Consider the following 18,162-nt stretch of genomic DNA (forward strand, 5'->3'; position numbering starts at 1 on the left):
AAGTTGCCCATCTTTTCTGGCCCCATGCCGTGGCTGGTAGATTACTTTCTACATTCAAATATTTTCATTTTTGTTATTAAAGGAAAAAGATTCTACCGAAAACACAGATAGTGATTTGGTGTCCAAATCACTACTGTTAAATTCTGTGGGCCTGAATCGACTAAAAAATTTTCTGTTCAGATGCTGCTTTTCCAAATAACTATTTTTCACCCATTCTGATTCAGGACAGAATTAAGACTTTCTGGAAAAAAAAAATGAAACAAACCACACAGAAAAGGAAAGCAAGACGGTCTTTATGATGGGATGCAGAAACACTGCCCAGCTCGCAGACCATGCTGCAGCTGTGTCCCAGCAAGACCTACCTCTTCATAGTTCCCTTCCCTCCTGCCCTCTCTCCCCTACACTCTTCCTTCTGCACAAAGGAGCAGAAGGACTCCTTGTGAAGCCAGGCTGCACGCAACCAAGCCCCAGCCTGTGCCAGCAGGTGACTGTGCCTGCCCTTCGCTTTAAACCCAGCCCTTACACCAGGACAATCGGTGGTGAGGACGCTTACCAAGACTGTGGGAAGCCCAGAAGCATGAACTTGCTCTGTCTCACTCGGGAGATACTCGCACCAGAAAAGATATCATGATATAGAGCCGTGCACCAAATCGGTGCCTTCATAACCAAGATACGCTATGCTCAAAACAGTCTCTAGAGTAAGGGCAAGATAGAGGAGGACAGGGAGACAGACTGTGCTTCATTTCTGATCTCTATTTACCACTCACAGATATGTTCAGAACAAGTAGAAAAGCATTATATGTTGACTGAAAGATCAGAAGTCACCTGAGGAGATTAACTCCATGCAGGAACAAAATAGAAAGAACTGAGTTCTTTTCATCATTCATTGACTTTCGCTCATGACATAAAAATCAAGCTCACATTTTTAGCTAGCTGAAAAACAAACAGTGCATGATGCTGGAAAAGTTTTCATAATTTAGATCTGTTATCACAAGTATAGATTAGATTTTTTCCTCAAGGTGACCAGCCATAGTTTCTTCATGATTTACTGTACAGGAGAAGAATTTCAGCATCAGTCCAGGCACCCAGTCTCTACACTTTGATAACATCTTGGCATTTTTCTGTTACTAAGTCTGCACATGCTTCACAACAAGCATCTGTTAATACGATGAGATGGGGAGCAAAAAAACCCAAGACAGACAGCTGCTTATAGTATTGGGGGCAATCACAAGGCTGAGAAAAAGAGGCAATCTGAAACAGGCAAACAGCAGTACTTTCAGCACAGGCATCAGCGGTGGTTTTTCTGCAGAAATGCATACTTTGATCTGGCTCTTTTCTCATTCTCATTTTTAGCTTAGAGGCTAATGATCCTCGTTGCTAACTCACATCATGAAATGCTATGAAAGGACAAGTTCCATTTAAACAAATGAGGCTATATTGGCACACACAATTTTCATCCGTGTTCCAAGGAATTATTTTGATCTGCAAACTTAAATTAAAGCTCATTCCTAGTCTTTTTAGCAAGGCACATTGCCTTGGGAGCTCATACTCTAAGTAACACTTAGTGACATTGCTCCTTTTTCTTTTGGAAAACAAGGGATGCTTGGAATTAATTCTAAAAGCTTTGAGAATAAACAATATGACAAAACTTCAGGCTATGTCATATGTAGTGACACTGTGTATTCAAGTATCATCTATAATCAATATCAGTGACTTATATGCTAGAATTTAATGAGCTGTTACATACTTACCCTTGAAAATTAATATAGTTTTGACCCCAAACTCCAACAGCCTAATATTTTTCAGTTTCAAGCCTATGTGTGCATCAGTACTTCAGACATCTGTGACATAGCTTTTCTTACCACAAGTTGTATGGCAAAGCTGAAAAAAATCTCTTTTCTTTCTCTTCTCTATACAGATTGCAATAACTTCCACACTGGACATGAGAGTACCTGCTGGGACAGGAACAAGGGAGTGGTGCAGTATCTCCTTGGTCTTTCACAAAGCCCCAAAGCTACAGATTTAGTTGCTGTAAAGCATCACTGTTACTGCCTAACAGGTATACAAGAAGAGAAGGTAGCAGGTACTATTTCTGCTTTGTGTGCAGCAGAAGAGTACTAATGCAGTTTCTGTGCTCCCTCCTGAGAGAAGCAAATGAAAATAGAAAGGGTAGAGTGTCACAAAGAACTGTCCCTCCTTGCTAGTGCCTACCCAGGTGCTCACGGAAGACTGTTGAACGTACAGGTGAAAGATCACAAGGAACCAGAATGCGCTCTACCTCCATCAAACATCCTGAAGAAACTTCTCTGAGAACTTTACATTCCACAAAGATCTCTGCTTCAATAGGTGCCTACAATTCCCTTTCAATCTATAAATTTCCAGCACATTTTTACCACTTCCAGTTAAACTTTTAAGTACTTGTTACATCTTTTTTTTTTTCTGAATAACAAGGACAAGTCTCAAGTTATGACTATAGGAGTGACAAAGCTACTGCCTTAAATCTTGTCCTATCCAAATGGGAACTAAGTATCTCCTTAAATCTGAGCAGACACAGACTAAATTAAGTGCTTACTCAGGGAAAAAAAGAAGTATCCAGCTGCCTGACTTTTTAATGGCTTTAAAATATTACACAGATTCCCAAATTTGAATACCACATGTTCTGTTTCTTACCAGTGAACTATCTTTCAGTTTACAAAAGAAACTGAAGATCCTTTCTGCTGTGGGGAGAGAGAGAGCAAGAGACGTAAATATTAAAGACAGAAGAATAAAAATCTTTTGAAATGGAATTGAGGGCTTGCCTGCTGCTAAGAAAAATGCACTATAAAGCAGCTATTGATTTTTCATTCAACTGCACTGAATGTTTTATTGAAAAGCAGCAATGCTCAGTAATTTGAATTTTCAATTAAGGTAGCACATTCCTTGGACACATTTACTGCTGCACTCCAGTGACATTTATTTGACTTTTAAAATCCCTTTTCTATTGTATTCATGTTGGTATGGATCAAACTACCAATACAGAAAGCATTAAGATTTTAACACTGCAGATTACAGACACATGTTTGGAAGGCCCCATGGACAATCTAATGACTTTATAGGGAGGACAACGTGTAGTCAGATGTAGCTGAACGAAAATATGCCGCTTTGAGATAAATTAAGCAGTCCAGTACTGCAGCTTACCAACATTTACATTTCTTACATTCACTTCTAGAGATAGATATAGGCTTTCCAAGTGGGGCTTCCTTACTCAAAAACCATATCAGCTATTTCCACTGAGAAAAGAACTTGGGTAATTCTTGGGAATTTCACTAACTGTGAGAGGCACAGCTTTGAGTCACTACTGCACAGGGTTACGCACACTGTTGTACAACAAAGTGTTAGCAATTTATTTCACCCAAGTTACAGAGTGGCTTCTGTGAATTTCCACCAGTTTGTAGTTTGTTACCCTTAAAATCTTGTTGTTTGGTGCACTTAAAAATCTTGATATGAGCAAAAGAAACGCACCTTATATGCAAAGCCAAAAATTTACTGTTATTCTAACTAAAGTCTGAACAGTCTAAAGAATAATTATTAGTCTAGTTACAGCGATACTAGTTCTTATTTCTCAAACTATATATGGCTAAAATGATATCTACACAAACTTCATAAAATCAATGCCTTTCTCTGGTGTTATGCTTACCCTTCCACTGCGCCTCTGGGCCATAAGTTTGACAGCTTCAGGCTGGGGCACTGGGGTGACCATGAGTCATCAGCATCCCGGGTCCTTCGCTTGGAGCAGCATGATGTTGATATTGGGGAGTATCAACACTGTTGATAGTGTTGGAACCACTTGGGGTCATTTTTATATAGTTGCTCACATGCTCATTCTTCTCCGGTCTGCAAGTACATGTAAAATTCAAATTTGGTATGGTTTTGTGCACGTTGGACACTTGTTCTTTGTTACCCCTAAAACTGATTTTACTCAGATCCCAAGGTCACAATTCCTTTAACAGTAATCAKCTATTGGTGAGTTATTTATAGCTCTGGGGCCTTCTGTATAATCCTGAGCCTGTACTCTCAAAGCCCCTGCTGTTATCTTTTGCCTGTACTCCTCTATGCTGCATTTTTATTCTCAGGTAATAGATAGCTTGTTCTGCACAGAACAACTACCTGTTATTCCTACCTACTAATTACAGAAATATAAATAACAATACATATGCATACGCACACACACACACACTCACACACATATATATATATGTGCATACTTATACACACACACACACACACACCAGACAGTTGTACAAAAGCTAAAACAAAGCAGGTGGTAGTCACCTACTCAGTGACTACCGAGTCAGATAATTGCTGCTACAGCTAAACAAGCTAAAAGGAGCTCACATGGGCCGAGGCTTGTCCAGACAGCCTGGCAGGTCCTAAGGCCTGTGTTGTTATCCCAGCACAAAGCCTGACGCCTGTTACAAACAACAGCACCACCATATTTACAGGGCTACAAAAGCATAATTTCACAGAAATGGTGAAAGAAAGACAGCAGTGAATTAACAGCATCTTTGACAACTGCTGACTTACTTTAGCAGTCTTTCTGCTACTGTGGGGGGAAAAAATTCAACATTCAATTTAATACTTTCTTCATACAAAGAGAGTAGTGTCCAGATATCATTACCCTTTTCTGCAATCCAGCTCTTTTTTCTTCCCCTACTTATAACCATTTTCTTAACCTTATTTTTCTGATAGGATTAAATTTCACTCATGACCGTCTTTGTCTTAATGCTGCAGCAGTTTGAAGTAGACACCAGTTCAAATCTGGCCCAGGCAAGGAGGAAGAAGATCAAAAACCTTTCTCAGTTATTTCTGGCAGGAGTTAACCCTTTTTTATAATGGGCAATATAGTCTTGTCACAAACCACGAGCCTGCTCAGCTACATTGGCACTCTGCCCCTTGGGAACCTCAGTGCAGAGCGCTGCGCTAGCAAACAGCTGGCCTGCCTCGACTTACTCTGACTCCTTCGCTGTAGCTCTTCATCACCACTATATACGAGCTACTTCGGTCACAGCCCTTCACCCCCCTCGGCGCCAGGCAGAGACCGCGCTGGCCCTGCTAGCTGAGGCTGCCCACGTGGTACGCTGAAGCACAGCTTTTTGAGGGGAACGCGAAGGTTGTCCACACACTACGCCGTAACAGAAGGCTGTAAGGTAAGAAATAAAATACAGTTGGAAGAGGATAAAGTGACAAAAATGGAGAAAAAAAATGATGAGGATACTTACCTGTTACCAAATGCAAAGAGGCCACTAACTGTTTTACACAGAGACTATTCTCTTGAGCAATCTGGGTTCAACCTGGACAGATAGTTTCTTCTAACCCTTTAAGCATTAGGCAGTGTCAAGTCAGATAGGCAACGGATTCTTGGAGGATAGGAGGAGCTCTGCAGTCTCTCTACAAGGCACCGAGCCAACCCAGTATATTGTAGTACTTAAGGTGCCTTGTTTCTCTATGTGACCCTTTCATAAGGATGGACTATACAGATGTACTTAGAGAAGTGCTCCCAGCTCTGCTATCATCTGACTGAGATTTCCTGTTAGAGCTAATGAGGTTCTGCTCCCACTTAATCTCTAAATATGGCACAGTTAGCATTTTTTAGTTTGCTTAATGACATGCTATTAATAAAGACATGACCTGAACAGTTACTTGCATTTATTGTCTTTTTTTGTCCATTTTTATAATTATGCTGAGGCAATTTAATTTTTTAAGATCATAAACTATTGTTTTGTTTGACAAGTTGTGTATAATCATCCTACATTCCCATGAAAGTGCTCACCAAGGTCAATGCACAAGCTAGTAATTTATCTGAAACATTTATCATGATATTGAAATTGCTTTGCTACTTTTTCAAGTTGTTATTATTATTATTGCCTTATTGACAGAGTAGTATGCTAACCCATACCAAAGAGGGGTTAGTCCTCTGCAATTATGGGTGGGGGGTAGTTGAGCAGTTTTAAGTTATTGAAAGCATTCAACTATGCTTAACAGTAACTTTGCTGAACAGTAACAAAGCAACATTTTCTTTGTGCTTCAAATGAGAAACAGCCTTCAAAAAAAGCTACAGCAAGCTACAATTTTATCTAAACAAATTCTAATTGGTGTAAGTAAAAGAACGAAAAGTTTTTACTGAGTTAATGAAACCATATAATTCTCTGATTGAAATCATTAGCAGACAATCTTGATCCAAATTAGATTTTGTCTGTGCGTGCATATGTATGTGTGTGCRTGTGTGTGTAAGGCGCAAACATTAGACAGAGGAGAATTAACTTCTACATCATTATTTTAAATTGAAAACAAACAAGCAAACAAATGTTAATTACCTTTAATTTTAAGAACAAGAAACCTTGTTTGTGTGAGTGAAATAAGAGTGCACTGATTTTTAATGGGATTTGAGTGTTTTATCTCTTTAGACTTGATTTAGTTCTATCATTTTTCAAATATGGGTTATTATTTTGGCTTTTAAATGATATCAGATTGCCCAAAGGCTATTTCAGTTCTCTGTTTACATAACTCTGTTTATAAATCTCTCTATTATTTATTTTGAATCAAGTACTACAAAAGACCAGAATACTTCAACTGTGATGGCATGGAAGTTCTCCTCTTAGGCTTCACCTCTTAAGGCCAAACAGACTGAATTATCCTGGGTTCTTCTTACACATCATGTGTTCAGCCCCCTGACCATCTGAGTGGCCTCTGCTGTGCTTGCTCCAGTAAATCCATGGCTTTCTGGTACTCGGGAGCCCAGAACCAGACCCAGCACTCCAGATGTGGCCTCGCCAGTGCCAAGGAGAGGGGAAAGATCCCCCCCCTCGACCTGCTGCTGCACCCTTGCTAACGCAGCATGCAGTTGGCCTTCTCCACTCCAAGGGCACACTGACTCTTGTTCAACTTGTTGTCCACTAGGACTCCGGGACATTTCCTGTTTTTCGTCTAGTCAGCTTCCAGCCTGTATTGTTGTGTGGGGTTATTCCATCCCTGAGACAGGATTTTGCACTTGCTTTTGTTGAAATTCATGAGATTCCTACCAGTCCTTTTCTCCAGCCTGTCAAGGTCCCTCTGAGCAGCAGCATTGCCCTCCAGCACATGATCCCCTCCCATTACTGGTATCACCCACAATGTTGCTGAGAGGCCATGCTGCACCATCATCCAGGCTGTTAAACAGTACTCACTCCAGTATCAATTCCTAGGGGATACCACTAGTAACGAGCTGTGAGCTGGAGTTTGTACTAGCAGTCATAACCTTTTGAGCCCAGGAGTTCAGCCAATTTCCCACCCACATTATCCATCAGATAGTAAAACAAATCTGAAAAATCTTGTTTTAGACATTCCAAACCATTTTATCAGCCTCCTTATAACATGAGCTAGATGCCCTTTTTTCTAATGACTAGCAGAAAAGCAAGAAGGAAATACAGCAAACTTAATACACAACAAAGGGGAAAATAAAAATTAGTAGAACAGAACATTGTCAAGCTTTCTTTCTCTGGTTTAAATCAAACTTTAGAATTATATGCATGCTCTGTGCTTACAAATGATCTTAATTACCACCTAATTACAATTTGGTTCAGCTAATCAGATGATCAGCTGCATTGATTCTTATCAGCTGATTAACCCTAATATAAAGTACTATGAAAATTTATAAGATTGCAGTAGACAATTCAAGTTATTTTTGAGTACTTTGGGGAAAAAAATATAATGAGGACTAAAGACTAAATTTTGCCTTCCTGCTTAGTCTGCTTAGAAAAACATTTCCACTGAAAAAAGGATATAAAAAGATTATATACAATAGCATGGTTTGGCCCAAATACATTTAGGTGTGAATTTGGGACTGCAAAGAGTCTCATTAGGTTTCTGTTTTAAATAAATTAATACTTTCAAAAATTAAAATAAGATCCTACAAATTTATGATGGGAGCTACTTCAAAACAGAACTTGAACCATTGCTGCATAAAACTGTAATGGCCATAAATGACAAATGACTGATGACAGTGACAAATGAGGACATACATGGAGCTCTGAATTTCTGTATGTCATGGCTGAATACTTCTTATCCTGATAAATCTGCTCTTCATCAATTTTAATGCTGGGAGGATTTGAGAACAAGAGATGAACCTGGCCTGAAGTTTACCTTTTTGAAGAACTACAACTTCTATAAATTCCTTTGTGACCTTTCTGGCTTGGAAGTTTGAACCATAGTTCAAACTTAGTTCCATTAGAGACATATGCTCTCATCATATAAGAAAATCAAAAAAAACCCAAACAAGTCAGAGATGCTGCCTGATGAGTAAGCTAAGCGTCAATACAGGCATTAAAGATCAAAACATAAACCATCATGACTAACAATACCAAGAAATTATTCAGTGCAAGGTTCTCTTCTTTGCAGATATTACACATTATTTTATATTTAAATTACACATCTATTTACAACTCCACTTGTAAGACAACTGAATTAAAACTAGATACTAATTTCCTTACCCACCTGCCAATTGCTCATCCTTTCTGTAAGTCTCCCAAGTCCGCAAGCAAATAAGATATGGTTGTCACTAAAGACAAAACAGTCTGGACAAGAAATAGATACTGAGCTGAGTTTGCACTCAGTCATGTGCCTCCAGAAGCTGAGTGTTTTAAATATAATACCACCTCCCATTCAAGTCATGATAAAAAAAAAAAAAATCATGAAAATTGGTAACTGAGGTAAAAAGCTGATGTACATTTGGCAGAAGTAAATTAGGGTCTTGCATCAACTGGTCTAACAGCTTCAACATTTATGATTTTAGAAATTGACCCCATTGCCCATTCTAGAACGATTTTTTTGAAAATGAGGAACCATGTTAGTTTCTGTGGAATAGCAAAAAATAATTGTCATTAATTTCCCCAAATGTAAAAAGAGGAACAAAGGAAAAAATAAAAAAGGGCTTCTACATACTAATCAGATATTATTTAAATCAAATTCTAACAAATCCATCTATTAACACCATTATTAGCTGTTTCCCCACAATACTACTGCAGTTTCTCTGTCAGTCTCTTGCACCAGTTTCTTATGTGATAAATGTTACACTCCACTTGGAAAACCTCTTCTAACTCCCCCAAACGTTTTTTTAGGCATATTAGAATTTCTTAAAAGATTACTGATCTCTTTGATATCTCTGTTCTTGGCTGGGGCTGAGGATTTAATCCACCTTCTGTGCTTGGGGAAATCCTTGTTCATAATTTATATGTTATTGTTACTTTAATGAATTTATTAGAGTAACCAATATATAACAAGCAGAATGGTACTCACTGAACTTTATATCACTTCCCATTGGGATGTCATGTTAACAGTGGGCCCTTTCTTTGGAGCCTGACAGCTTTCCTAACTATAATTCCAGTTAATTCTTAGAAAACTGTACACTTCCCATAAGTCTTTAAAAAAAATGAAACAGCAGATCATACAAGTTAGTTGTGTGCTTAGCCCTCTTTTGTGAAACACTTCACTGTATCAATCCATACAGAAGAAAATCAATGCATGAAACAGCTATGGAAATAAAAGCACTTGGAAGATTTCTCTTGTAATTTAAATATAGCAAGATATTCAGAGAAAGTGCATTTAAGGATGATCACGGCCTTCAGTTCTGTTTGCATTTAATACTTCACTCTCAGAACTCAATTTTCAACTGAATGAGAGACTTTTGACAAATGCATCTTTGGGAACCACTCATACTGTTGGTCTTCATTTTTCTTTTAGGAATTCATACTCCTTTTACAATGTAATTAGGCATTTTAAAAATAAGAAAGACATGATCTCTTTCTAAGTTGTTCTGATATTAGAGCCAAGGCTAAAGAAACATTGACAGTTACTGAAGTATAACTTGGAACTGCTCTGATTATTGAGTCTCATTTTTTTCCTCCAAGGACACTCCTTTTGATTAAACAACTTGTTCAAGGATTAGATTTTATAGTTGAACATCAATACATTACTGCTGCTAATATAATAAAATAGTAATAATAATAATAAGTTAATTCATTCGAGTTGTGACATGCTCAGTTTCAAGTACCTGCCCTCCTTTCTCCCCAATAATAGTACTTATCAATTAAAGCACTAGTACCTTCAGGACTTTTTCCCGTACAAAATGTTCTAATTTTATAACATTATTAATATCTTGAGGATCAGGAACATGAAGCTTAGTGCCCTGTATTTTAGAGTTACTCTCTCCAATTTATCAAAAATGTGGATTCCAGCTGTGGGTTTGCCTTTATAATCCACTGTTAGGCCACCACCTGCAGTACAGAAAGATGGCACAGCACAGATTTCAAACTATATCTTTCCCAAATAAAGTACGCTTTAATTACCAACCTAATCTCTCTTCCAACCACCTTCCCCTATCTGCTTTCTACCGATTAAAAAATAATAATAAAATCTTGGTTATAATCTAATAGAGGGGGAACAGCTTTTTCAAAYTCAACTTTTGTGTGTGTGCGTGTGAGATAGGAAGATCACTTTCTTTTCCTAATAGTCCCATCTTAACTCACTTTTCCCACCATTTGTGTCCCACCAGTCTGATCATAAAATCAGGTAGAAAAAACATGTAAACTTCTCTGAAAGTACAATCTTTCATTTGGAAAGCTATCCAAGTCCATTACACTGCTCAAAAATGGAAGAATGAAATCTATTCTCTAATGGTTGGATTTGGGAAATAATTCAATGTCTTCGGAAGGACATTTGAGCAAAGTACCTAAGGCATGGAAACAAACATCTCTTTTGATGTAACAGTCTGTACATCATCAATATTCCCACCATGGCTCTTACTTTAAATAGCTCAGCACCACAGATAAGGAGAACACCTTTTCCACTTACTAATACAATAGCAGTTCACAAGGTTTTTGCAGCTTCGGTGTCTCATTGTCGTTAACTCCCCAGAAATAACATTGTTATTTTCAAAGAAGCAGTAAATATTCTATAAGGTCTGATTCGAAGCTCAGTGAAAGAAACAAAGTAGAAACCCAGACATACCCTAGTGAGTGTTGAATGGGTCCCTAGTAGAAAACTGAGTCTATACAAGCACTTTACATAAAAATGTTCTATACTGTGGCTGAGCTCAGACTACAGCTTTTTCTTACACAGCACTATTTGGGTGTCTGTACATTAGTTGATAATATATATTCATTAAACCAGTAGAAACATACTGTCTTTGAGTCTCTACCTATTGTCAAATAAGGTTGAAACTGTCCAATAGATTTTAAAAGTTATCAGGGAGGACATGGATAGACAGCTAGACGGCAAAACCTCAGCAGCTTTGTTTCCATAAGAAGTAATCTGAAAGCGAAAATAATTATCATTGACAATGCCAAAAAATTTACTTTGTTCCATGGTTGAAACAAATATGATCAGTCCTTCTCAGAGACTGTCTCACCGTATTTCTGCTGGCTGAATAGTAAGGATGTATTCCAACTGATAGATTTCAATTCCCAAAGATATTTTAGCACCTTAGTGAAGAAAAACCTTTGTAAGCTCTAAGCATATACAAAGGAAACTCAAATACATCTGAACAGCAAGAGCTAGCATTCTAAATAAACAACATATGCTCTATCATCAACAATATTTAAAAAAGAAAAGAAGCAAACAATCTTCAGTTTACAGGTTTAATTAAAAACAGCCAGAGCATTTCACATTATGATCTAGAAAATCATGGAAATAAATTAAGGGTAGAAACAGTGCTAGTTTCTCATCTAAATTGCTCTTCCACTGCATATATTCATTTGTTACAATCACAGATGATTTTCTATATAATAATACTTTTTCTTTCTTTTTTTTTTGTTTGTGCATTTCATACAATGAATCTGTAGTGAATCGATCCTTTCTTGAAAAAATAAAAATCTTGTCAATAATTTTACATGGTTCTCCTGATGTCTACTTAAAGCATCATACGGAAAAAGCAATAACCTAGGATCAGATTTTATACCATATTTTATGCTGGGGTATATACCACAGTTCAGTCTAAAGGCAAAGAATATGTTATTTGTGAGGGTTGCATGTTAAGTTTGAGTGGCTTCTTGTGTTTATATTTCAGTGTGTACACAACTACTTAACTTTTTTTTTTTAAAGATCTTTCCAACCTAGACTTTGTTATTACAGAGATAGATTAGACCTTTTCTCTTCTACAAAGCTCTGAAAAAAAATGCTTTTTTTCCCAAGCATGGAGAATCATTTGGATGTTTATTTCCTCAATGTTTGTTCCTTTAAAAAGAGGAATTTTTACTTACACCTTTAAATTAATTCTAAGCGTGTGTGTGTGTTTAAATAAGTGAAAAAGGCTAAACTTTGGAATCACTGCAATTACATTACATGAAATTGCTAAATTATTGCTAAGAAGATTTCGAAGTGTAGGCCATTCACTTCTAGAATTACCAGTTCAATTACCAGTGTTCTTCATAATATCTGAAAGCTGTAACCGAAACCAGTTAGCTACTATGGAACCGATATATTGATACTATAAATCCCATTAGTACCACCAATTAGCAAAAGTATCTTAAGTAGGTGTTATTGCTTATTAGTGGTTCAGTCCCACTAAGCTCGTGGCTGTAATCATCAGGTCCAGTAGGATGTCTCTGAACAACTTTGCCAAGTAGGTAACATATGACAGTTATATCTGAATAGCTTTTCTTGATTGTGACAAAAATAAAATATTTTTTAAAAAACAAACAAAACCTCCCAAAACAAACTTCCAAAGAAAAAAAATTCTGGCAGAAAATTTTCAACGCAGATAGACTAGGCAGAGATGGAGAGAGGGCGTTATGGTCAGAGCATCATATTGATGCCCTGCTGCTCCGCACTGAAGCCTGGGTGTTAGGAACTTATTCCCTGTAAGCGTCCCTCTGCAATGAGTGGGAACGGCCCCACAGACTCATTCAGCCTACCTAAGGTCCACACTCCTCTTGTTATCTTACTTCTGTGTCCTCTCCAGATCTGCTGGCTTTTGCTGGACTGTAACATCAGCTTTATTAACTGTGCGATCCAACTTGTGTCATACAGCAACATACAACCACATACCAGAGGTGCTGTTACGCTAATATGGGATTTCATTGTTTACTCTCTTTCCTTTTGAGGCAAACCCCTTTATGTCTTTAAAATTATTTGTTTAAAACACAGCAATTGAAAAGCACAAAGAAATATAGTGGATATAAGTAAATATAGGAGAGAGAAAGTTAACTTTAAAGAGCTTATAACAAGTTTCTCAAACTTAAGTATTGGAATAAACTTACCATGTAAATATGATAATGAGTAAATTGTTACATATTCAGTCAAACATCTACAGAATTTTTTATGTCTTGCTTAATTAGTTACAGTTTCATGTACTGCCATCTTTCATTAACTTTGTAATTCCTGGGCATGCATAGGTGGGTGCCTCACTAAATATTATTTGATTAATGCACAGTACTCATATAATATATGCTAATTTTTATTTGCAGGAAAGTTAATTATAAAGCTTTGATAATCTGTTTTGATAAATGTAATTCAGTGGAAAATGTGTGTTCCTAGAACAGAATTATATTAATTCAGGGATTTTTGGGGTTTTTTTTCTCTTTTTTTTTGGTTAGACAGCTGACACTATTGAAATGAATCACTTGCCTGGAGTATAGGCAAACTGGTTTTGGAATAAGCATCAGGAGCAACAACTCCACTTAGAAAAGGAGAAATCTGAAGTAACTTAGCATTCACTGACCTTGGCACATATCAAATTATAATGTGTATGGAAGCTAAGAAGGTCAATAATTCATGAAGCGATGGTAAGATACTGGCTGTGTGAGACGGACACGCAGCTGGGTGCAACATGCTGAGAGGAACACGGGCCAGGGAACTGCCTGGTGTGTGTAATTTTGTACCAAGTAGCCTCCTGTCAGGACTAATGTGAATGTGTGTTCAGATTGTTTTAAAGATCGAAATAATTTTTGCATGGAAACAGCATCAACCTTTTCCTCCTGATGGGACAAAGGTCCTTTGCATTCTTCTTTCCRTGAAATTTAAGTTCCTGTATTCCTTTCTTTTCATGGTAACTTTTCCAAAGTTACCATGATGATATCACTGTTTGTTAAAAAAACAAAAACAACTTGAATTCAACTCATGGCAATGCGCTCTGAATTATAAAACTTAAATTGTAGATATAAAGTTAACTTTTACCAGGCATATAGAAAAAATATTGTGACTAGATCTTGATGTGAATCAATACCTATATTCAGCATAATCTCTTATACAAATAAAATGCCATTTATTTCTTCAATTTCCTTTAGCATAATTTCTAAACTTGTAAAGACTTCAAAAGGACTATGCAGAAACCAGATAAAGAGCCTATCTGCATAATTCCTATGATAATTCATGAGAAGGTATCTTGACTAGAAGAATGTCTATGTGCATGCTAAGGGTTCACTGTTACTAGTTCCTTTCCTCTAAAAGCTAAAATATTGCATGCATATTTAGTCATAAGTCATCTTACTCTATTTTTTAACATATATATTATATATATATATATGCATGGACCTAGTTATTCATGGGCTGATTTTTCATTTCTTTGGAATATCTAGAGATATTTTTGAGCCAGGTTACTATCGGAGTGCACATGTGAAAACAGAGCATGAATTACGAATGCTTATATGCTTTTAAAAGAAAAAGTAGCTTGGTGTCCTGCATAATGGTAAAAGAGCAATTGATGTGTGAAATACTGTTAACTGCTGCATAGGAAACCTGTGCTCACTCTCAAAAGGGTGAAACTAGTAATTTTCTCACCAAATTCCCCCTTCCCTAACGCTACACTCCTGCATTTCCAGGCACGCTGCATATTAATGGGAGGCCTTCACTTTTATTTTACTCTTAGGATAAAAACAGTTTACAGTCCCAACATTGTATATATCTGACAATACAATTTCCACATAATATGCATAACTTTGTGAGCCCTTTGCTTCACAGAGTTTGAAGACAAACTGAAATGATTTACATGTAGGAGTTTGACCATTCCAGCAGAATTTGGATAGTTTTTAATATTATGCTTTTATTATCCTTTGAAAATATTTATTATTTGTTAGTACTATCTCTGTTCAGTCAAAAAGCACAGGAGTTATTAAAAAAAATCTAGTTTGCATTTAGTTGCAGAAAAATGAATAAATAAAAGGTCAAAATGCATATTCTGCTAATGTAATAAGAGATTAAGAGCTGTATCTTATAACATTAACATTAATCAACTACTTAATGAAACAATGATGAGAAAAAAATTAAAATAAAAATATAGCTAATGGTTCAGTTATTTTCTCCATGTCAATAGCTTTATTATACACCAATTCTTTTTCATAATCTGACTTATCTATTGTTTTGACAGGAGGATGTGTTCAACTGAAACATTTTTCAGTTACAGTAAGAAAGTAGGGACATCTGGTTTCAAGAAGCTAAGGAAAAGAAACTTGCTGAAAGCCTAGTATAAACACAAGTGCTATATATGTAATAAAAAGGAAAGTGTGATATTAAGAATATGCTTTTGATTATATATGTTAAATACACATCTATTTCAGTATGCGTGTGTACACATTTTTCAAGTATACAGCAAACCCCATATTAAAGATTATCTGCTGCTGATAAACTATCTTCAGAATGATTGTACAACAGAATTGCGAGAAAATACTTGACTGAGATAACATACAACTCCAGGTAATTCTGCTGGCCTCACACATTACGTGTTATAGCTTAGTGTAATCCATAAGAAAATAGTACTACCATTTAAAATGATTTTAATCAAATTGCATGTTGCAGCCTCTACGAATTACAGTTTTTTTTCCAAAGATTTTTCTAATACTGCGCCTTTTATTGTGCATACAAGGATTGGAGGTGCTGGCTTGTTAATCATGATTCTGCACATACATTTTCATTACTAGACAACTGAGTATTTGCAGCAGTAGCTCAGCAGCAAAAACACTGTTGCCCACAAAGCAATTTCCTGAGACTATCTCCACAGGCTTTTATAAAAAAGGAATTAGCTAGGTTTACTTGATGAAAATGGTACAGTCTGATTCACATCAGCTGAAGGAGCCTTTTAACTGAGGGAGCGCATACAATATGAAAGAAATATAATTCTCCTAGAAGTATCAAAAAAATTCTGAAGAATCTCTACTTTCTATATAATACTTTACTCTTACTGGAATTACACTGATATACGTGTATAGTAAATAACTCATTAAGATAGCATCACCAGGCCAACCACTAAGATGTCATGATATGCTATACTGCTAATGATTTCCTTTAGTTTTATGTAAGACTTCCTTCTTCCACTTTCTTTTTCTCCATAGATATGTACAGACAGATTCTCAAGGATTTGAACCAGCCTACCAAAACCAGATTTTTTATTTATTAAACAGGGTGACAGCCTAGAGGCTTCATAGTAGATACAGATACAGAGATCACTGAATCAAACTCAGATATAGGCTATGGACAGTCAAGCATGATGGGTAAGCTAGTAAGAAAGTATGCATCAATGCTAAATGAATATGTTCACAGACGTCTAGCATAATACATTAAAAGTGAATCATTCATATTATAGGGGAATGGATAGGACTAATGCATACGCACCTGGAAAAGGAATGTTTGGGAAATGTGCTTTGTTTTATATTCTCTTAGTTGCTCTTCTTTTTCTGCTTTTTAACTGCAGCACCCTTATTTCCTATGTAAATTGTACTCACTTCACTTGAGGTCAATTTACACAATTATGGAAATTTGAGCATCTAGTGAATGCTAATTTGTTACATGGTATTTTAATTCACAGAGTGTATCCACAACTAATCATTTGGGTGTGGATACATGGGAATTAAGCATTCCCATGTTTATCTTACCACTACTATTTCCCTTCCTACTAAATTTGGTGTGAGTAAGCGGTGTGCTTCAGGCTAAGAAATTTCATTTCTACTGACATCCTCATAACCTGTATTGCTAATGGCAAGTACTCCTACAAAAAGAAAGAATTAATCTTAGAACAATAAAACTTCTAATATATTTCAATCAAAGCTACTGGTTCTTTAAACAAACCTAACATGATCAGCAGCCTTTACTCATTATCCCATTAATCAGTTCCAAGATATTATTTTTATATAAACAACTTGTTTTTAACCTCTATTTCTCCCTTACCAGTTTTATTTTATTGGCATGGATTGGCCTTGAATTCTACATTTCTTTTTCTAGAGCATATAGATGTAATTGCTCCTTGTATTGAGCACTATGTTTTGATATATGTCTCCTTTAAGAAGATCAATAATATATTTTAATCTTGGAGATATATTGGTAGAATTACAGCTGCTGTCATGTGAGTATATTAATGTTACTTCTAATGGGAAGAAAACACCTAGCATTCTCAAGAAGATTTCAAAATTTCCTCTATTCTCAGAGCACTCAAATGTAATGCAATTTTTCTACTTGTAGAAACAGGGGTAACTGAAATAGCACAAACTATTGAGGTGAAGGAGCAGAAGGGAAGAGTCCTTTGTGGCAGAAAATATGCAATTTTATCTCCTACTTGATCCAAAGTACAAGCCTTTAAAGGAATGTATTTTTAAAATTTCATAATGTGTTAAGATGTAGAATCTCAAACATTTCAATTCCAATCTGTGACACTGCTGAGTACTGACAACAGCAACAACAGGTTCTCAAAATATTTGCAGATTAGATGCAAGGGCCCAACGTAAGATGTTTCAGAACAGAACATAAAGTCATGTTTATCAAGTTCATCCAGTAATCTACCATGCAGTATCAGGGCACAGACACCATCTTTCATGCTAAACTACATGTTCAGCTTGGTGGCATTCCTTTTAGATCACTGGCACATGAAATGGACTGTAACTGATGAATTTTGTTGTAACAGTTTATCCTTTAGCATTAATACTGTATTTCTTCTTAATCATATGTGAAGTGAGGTGGAATCCTGATACCACTTCTTTTGTAAGTCAACAGGAGTTGTACTAGTGCTTTCAATAGGATCAGAGTCTAGTCCTTATTTTTTCCACTGTACAATGAAAGTAGAATTAACAACTGAAGTTGTGGATGCAGTAAAAATTCTAAAATACCACCCAATGGAAGTAGTAATGTAATATGCTGCTGACCTTCAAAGAAATAATTTCAAATCTAGTA

The sequence above is a fragment of the Apteryx rowi genome, unplaced genomic scaffold (genome assembly GCF_003343035.1).
Source record: "Apteryx rowi isolate R43461 unplaced genomic scaffold, aptRow1 scaffold_909, whole genome shotgun sequence".
Classification (NCBI taxonomy): domain Eukaryota; kingdom Metazoa; phylum Chordata; class Aves; order Apterygiformes; family Apterygidae; genus Apteryx; species Apteryx rowi.